Genomic DNA, 7,173 nt, shown 5'->3' on the forward strand with positions numbered 1-7,173 from the left:
GTAATCAGAAGGTATTTTAGAAGGCATATACTATGCCCATAATAGAAGATTTTGCTCAACAGAAATCCCGAAAGAAACCGTTATCGAAATCGTAACCAAAAAACCAGCAGCATTATAATATCATTAATGACATATTATATCATACTGTATTTGATTACCTATAATAAATGGTCATGAACTCAGTAAAAAAATGTTATTATAATTCGCTTTTTTTACTTTCCAAAAGGGGCTCAAATTCTTGTGTGCCCAAGGGCCCCATCCTAGTTTAAGACGTCCCTGACTGCCGCTTCAGCTTGCTAAATCGATCGGACTATGTCAGCAGTTCTGTTTCTTCTACGAATCTCCTCATTCCTGATTCGATCTCATGGAGAAACACCGAGCATAGCCCTTTCCATAACTAGCTGCTCGACACTGAGCTACCTAAAAAGATCTTTACCGTTTCCAACTCAATGCTGCGGTATTCATTATCATCAGAACGGTCTATATCTGAATTTCATCTTCCTAAATTATTAGGTACATGATTGCAATCGGAGCACTTGTGGCGGTAGCCATCATACAACGCAAGATAATTGACAGATGCCTGAATCTCGCTTACAACATTTTCATGATAAGCTCGAATATATACAAGTTCTGACCGTCGGTCTACCGAGCAATATCACGCGCTCGGTGGAAGATCTTCCCTCCGTCGTTAAGCTTCCCAAGCACTTTTGTTTTCTAACCTAAACGTTGTTAGCCTAAGGAGTTATTCCAATTATGCGCGAATTATTAAGCGACCTCACGAGCAAAACCTGACAGAATTGTTAACACCGGCTCCAGCAAGAGATTGCTATGCTGAATCTACTACTGGATCGGAATCTCGACTCGCTGAGAAGATCCGGTGAGAGATTCTGTGAGTTGTATCTATGAACTAAGTTGTACGTCGATCATGGGGTAGAGACAACCGAATAACATCGCTGCTCGGTTGCGGACTAACTTGACGTGCAAATAGAATGTTTAGTGGACACGGTTTTGATGTGAAAATAATCAGATGCTTAATTTATTGCTTAAAAACACAAATGACTCAAATATTAATAAGCTTAACTAATAAAAATAAGCTGTGTTACATACTGATACTTTGAATGAATATTGATTGTTTATGCAAATCATGTCGTTGGCGCCATCTATTATCAGATTGGTTAATGATAGTGTATAGGTTACTTATAATAGTTTCAATTAATTTATGTAAAATAATTCACGTCACGGTAAATGGTATGGTAAAATTCAAATATTTATTCTGAATATTATTCAAGTTTTCATGAATTGTTTCGCAGTAATTCCATTTGTTTGAATATAGAATTTGTCGTTGTTATAATCATCACAATTTGTGGGTAGGCCTCCCACAAGGTGGGCTGACGACCTATTGAGGTTCGCGGGGATCCGCTGGATGCAGACAGCGCAGGACCGGTCTTTGTGGCGAGGCTTGGGGGAGGCCTATGTCCAGCAGTGGACGTCCATGGGTTGATAGATAGATAGATAGATAGATAGATAATCATCACAAAATTGCTAATTGCGTAAAAATCAAGACCGCGCCTTTTTGTATTAATAGGCTGGGGAAAAAGTCTTTTCGCATTATAGTACGTATGAACTTGTAATAAAATCTCTTTGGCTATACTATTTGTACCTGGCTGGTTTTGGTATCATTAAAAGTTTAAATTTTAAAGAAGATAATTCCAAATTAAAGTTAGGCAAAAGGTGTGATTTTTATTTATTGTACGTACTGTCAAGATGAGTGAATCTAATGAAGAAATTCGATACATTTTAAAATTTTACTACAAAAAAGGTTTATAGACCTGGTGCAGTGTCTGTGAGAGTCGCAGAACATAATATATGCACGATGCTGAACTAACAGTAAATCGACGACATAGTCGCCAGGAGTATTCCGCGCAGCCTCTAAGGACGCTTAAAAATTACACTTGTCATCGTTTCCACCGCCGAGCGTACGGCAACGATGGTATGATAGATGGATGTTCACGATTGACTTCCACGGTGAAGGAATAACATCGTGTAATAAAAATCAAACCCGCAAAAATTATAATTTGCGTAATCACTGGTGGTTGGACCTCTTGGGAGGTCGCACGGGTAGGTACCACCACCCCGCCTATTTCCGCCGTGAAGCAGTAATGCGTTTCGGTTCGAAGGGTGGGGGTAGCCGTTGTAACTATACTGAGACCTTAGCACTTATATCTCGAGGTGGGTGGCGCATTTACGTTGTAGATGTCTATCGGCTCCAGTAACCACTTAACACCAGGTGGGCTGTGAGCTCGTCCATCCATCTAAGCAATAAAAAAAAAAAAGGCTACCGGGCCGTGCTACCACGTCAATTCGGATCCTCCCGATCTACTAACGGTGCTTTTAGGTACCTCAAGCACCGGTCATCGTTCTCGTCGAACCCGTCGCTTGCAACGAAGGGCTCGACGAGTAAATTAATCCTCAGACAGCCCACTGAGTTTCTCGCCGGATTTTCTCAGTGGATCGCGTTTCCGATCCGGTGGTAGATTCTGAGAAGCACGGCTCATGCTAGGGTTCGTGTTAGCAACGTCATCAGGTTTGAGCCCCATGAGCTCACCTACTAGTTAAGGCGGCGCTGACATAGCCCCTCAAGGCTATCAGCTTAGGAAAAAAAAGCCACCGATTTATTGCAAAACAGATATAATAAGTGGTTGTAATTTTTAAAGCCACGTACCTCTACGAGTTTCCAAGACGTCAAGAGTTGCTGCAGAGGTGAATCTAAACTGAGCACTTGTTTAGGTAGCTGCCGGTAGTTATTGAACGTAATGCTGCAGTTATTACAGCGATTTGGCAACGCCATAATATTCAATCGGTACAACTGTCACTATTCATAGTTATACTCGAAGTTAGATACTGCGGAGGACAAAGTAATGTCGACTCGACACAGAAGGACCGGAGATTCGACAAAACCACAAGAAAATACCGAAACCTTTGAAAAAATTACGAAATTCCTGGTGTTGTATGAGTTTAGTGAACGAATCGGATGTTGTGTCAATTTTATCCACTTTTTTAAGCTATCTTCCTGAGAGGATTTTGGCGTCGCCCTTTTTTGTGTTGTCCCATATTACGTATTTAAATATTTTCAAGTTTTACTACAAATCGTCAAAGAAGCAAGTTCACGAAAATTAAATTATTTATAAAAATCCACCATTTATATTACATACTACCACTTGAAAATACACAAGTTAAAGAAAATAATATTATGTACAATGAGGCGACATTATTTTTCACGTTGGCGCCAAAATTCCAATTTCGCAATCCAGGCAAAAAAAATTTTTTTTGGTACAATTTCCATTATTAGGAAAGGCAAGGGGATCTTAGCCCATACGACCTTGTCTGTTCTATATAATTTCTGAAATAAATTTTCAAAAAAGCCGAAGCCAGGTCTTATGTGATTTATATATCCTGAATTTATGTATATCCTGAAATAAAAATTTCATTAAGGCCGAAGCCAAGTCCTTTATAATTTCTTGTTCTTAATATTTTTATTAACTGCCCTGCAGTGCACAAAAAAAAAGCTTAAGTATCTTAGCATTTTTAAAGTATTGGTATATTTGATATTTTTATTTGATAAAACCTAATCAGCTTACATAGCAGTGGGGCCCCTTTTTTTAATTTGCCCCAGGGCCCTTGGTTACCTAGCTACGCCACTGCCTATAAGATGGCAAAAAGTTATCGAACAAAATGGTACCTACATACTTTCCATACATCCTAATGTACAATCTTTCGAAAAATTAAGTCAAATAAATAATAAAAATATCCGGCGTTAATGAGTCATGATTAGCGTATCTTGTAAATTTTAATGTGAATAAGGGCGAGTTTGGTTCGTGTTTATAAAGTACATAAATGTTTTCGATAAACGAAGACCGCAACCTATTCTCAATTTTGTTTTAAACCCAAAATCTGAACAGCCGTCGCATCCGTATGCCTTAAGGCGGTAGCCAATTAACCAACTTTTCGCCATAATAAAATTCAAACAGGACAAGTGTTGTTAAATAACACAGATGGGGGTTATCTGTGTTAAATAATCACCATAGCCTTCAAACATTTTATCAATCATATTATTATCTTGAAATTTAAAACGATGCCAAAACTTTATCTTGCGCGATTCAAGTGTAGGCTGAAATGGATTTTGAAAAACTCTTACCTAAATATTAAAGCGCGTTATTTATGGCATAACCTGAAAAATACCTGTACAGAATATTTTATGTCTTAGCAATGATTTTCAAGACAAATGACCCACTTTACCGCCACCATACTGCCATCATGGTATAGACTATTTTTTATAACTCTAGGTGAGCCCACGAACTTACGGCCCTGATATTATGATGATCGGGCGTGGTTTGCTCGAGTTTTAGCGAGACTAACGAACAGCAATTCATTTTTATATGTATAGAAGATAGAAGATGAAGAAATTCTTTCAACAGCAAAAAGCAAACTCAGCGGCTTTCTTTGAGGTTATAGCGAACAATATTTTTTATTCTATCGAAAAATACTTGGGTTTTCTTAAGCGAGATAACTGCTTTATCGGTGGTCAAAATATGGATGTATGAACCCAAATAATTTTCACAAGTGTTGTTGAATAACATAAAGTGTTTGTGTTATTCAAATGTTTACTGTCAAGTGTCAGGTTTATCTATTATCTGGTGCCATCAATCGCGTGGGGCCATTATCATTCAACTGACAGACCCGAGATTATCGAGACAAGATGAATCTTCTATTTACGCAATCGCTGTGAAGCGTTTTAAAAATAAAAACACACTTTAAGTTTATATGGAATTCTAAACGTGTATTAGAAATGTAACCGAGTACGTACAAATAATTTAGCTTTTCAATTTTTTTTTTTTTTTTTGTCTTTCTAGCAGACTAGCGGCCCGCACCGGCTCCGCTCGGGTCTTTAACAACAAATTTCAACGTAAATTGACGTTGTTTTATTTTTTAAATAAAAGAACACTTATTTCGGTTTAACTACAATAGTTAGACACATGCTGTCGCGACACTTTTTGTAATTAATAATGTTTTTTACAAAGTTGTAGTACATTAATTTATTCTATAATATCATAAATAGTTTTCGCAGCGCACGCGATTTAAAGAATATTTTAGGTAATTTTTTTACACTTTGGGTTACATTATTGAAGTTTTAGTAAATATCCCTAAATTTTTTCAAAAAAGAAGCCTACGTCACTCTGGAATAGTGTAGCTTCCAAACAGTGAAAGCATTTTTCAAATCGGTTCAGTAGTTTCGGAGCCTATTCAATACAAACAAACAAACAAATCTTTTCTCTTAATAATATTAGTATAGAAAGTATAGATAGCAGACTTCTCGTTTAAAAAGTCCGACTTTCCAAACGTTATTATTTAACGAGCATTTTACGACAATTTTCACATTTCATGAGTTACCACCGATTTTTTCCCCCCTACCTATTCGTTGGTAGCCTAAGGGGCTATTCCAACTACGCACGGACAGATAAAGAAGCTCACGGGCTTAAGCTGAGAGAATTTGCTAACACTAGCCCTAGCAAGAGCAGTAATTCGCAGAATCTACCGCCGGTTCGCTCGTCGAAGCTTTCGTCGTAGACGACGAGTTCGTTGAAGACGGTGAAAAGCCTTTTTTTTTGGGCCGTGCCTCCTAAGAGGTCCCCACCCCTAGCTAGGGGGGTGCCCGGGCTATGTGGGACTTGACGATCTGCAGATATTGGGAGCAGACAGCGGGCCCCAGGAGTTTTAGGGCCCTACTGCACTAAACGACTCCCCTGCACTCCTACACCTGACGTCCGATCTCCGTTCGGGGTTTAAACCCGATCAGAGTAGGTTCCTGCTATCAATACCACGCCCGACCGATGGGTCGTCCAAGCGATAGTCAACTACCAACGACGCCAGTCTCCGCGATACGGCGGTGCTTGAGAAGCCTAAATCAACCGAGAACGGATCGGGAGGATCTAACAACATATTTTTTGGGTTTTTACTCCGTCGCATAGATCCGATATGGCGGTGGACTACAAGACTATTATTTTACGTAAGAAAACAATATTAAACCCAGACAGACGACTTACATAATACTGTTGTAGTGATGATAATATCAAGATTATAGATACCTACTCATTTTATCAGATTCTTGTCGTCCAAATGATGACATTATATAATATGATATTGTAGCGACATCTAGCCGTGATTATTGGAAACTATTTTATTTGTTTAACGGTTAACAAATCAACCCATTCCTGCCGATCATTCATTACAGGCTTCAGTGGTGAAAAATAGGCTCAATATTTTTACTGAAACAACCAAAGTGGTATTTAGTGATTACCGCAGCTCATAAACTTCACAATTGCAATGTCACCACTCATCTCGTGACTTGAGGTCGAAGTTTCCATTGATTTGTCGGCTTATTACTTTGAAACGGAAGCTTAAGCATAGGGGCAGAATTAACGGGCAGGGTGGTGTTACGCGCTCATGTGATCTTACAATATCCTTCATCAGGGACGCGGTTTTCGGTTTTTATCTTCGGTTTATTCGATAGCGGGCCGTGCGATAGTAAAAACGGCGGCTTTTAAGGTCGTCGATCGTACGGCACACTTAATGGAGAGTGGGGTGGGGTGGTGCGATGCTGAGATGACAGCATTGTCTTGAAAAACTCTTTCAACTACTCCCGATAGAACGGTAAAAATAGAAAGAGAAGTGAAGTCCCTCTGCAGACCCAGAGATTCCAAACGACGCAATTCAATTTAAGTCGTCGTGGCCTAAAGGATAAGACGTCCGGTGCATTCGTGTTGAAGCGATGCACCGGTGTTCGAATCCCAGGCGGGTACCTATATTTCTAATGAAATACGTACTCAACAAATGTTCACGATTGACTTCCACGGTGAAGGAATAACATCGTGTAATAAAAATGAAATCCGCAAAATTATAATTTGCGTAATGATTGGTGGTAGGAGCTCTTGTGAGTCTGCACGGGTAGGTACCACCGCCCCGCCTATTTCTACCATGAAGCAGTAATGCGTTTCGGTTTGAAGGGTGGAGCAGCCGTTGTAACTATACTTGAGACCTTAGAACTTATATCTCAATGTGGGTGGCGCATTTAAGTTGTATATGTATAGGGGCTCCAGTAACCACTTAACACCAGGT

At 39.3% G+C, this 7,173-nt stretch overlaps 1 protein-coding gene across 1 annotated transcript in view; it reads right to left on the reverse strand.

The window, feature by feature from the left end:
- Positions 1–2,744, reverse strand: part of LOC101736379 (myrosinase 1) — a 48,010-nt gene extending 45,266 nt beyond the window's left edge. The window contains exon 1 of the mRNA XM_062676299.1: positions 2,723–2,744. The gene's annotated coding sequence lies outside the window, so the exon portion shown is untranslated. The remainder of the gene's footprint in view (positions 1–2,722) is intronic.
- Positions 2,745–7,173: the final 4,429 nt, after the last annotated feature.

Source organism: Bombyx mori, chromosome 26, assembly GCF_030269925.1.
Source record: "Bombyx mori chromosome 26, ASM3026992v2".
NCBI lineage: Eukaryota > Metazoa > Arthropoda > Insecta > Lepidoptera > Bombycidae > Bombyx > Bombyx mori.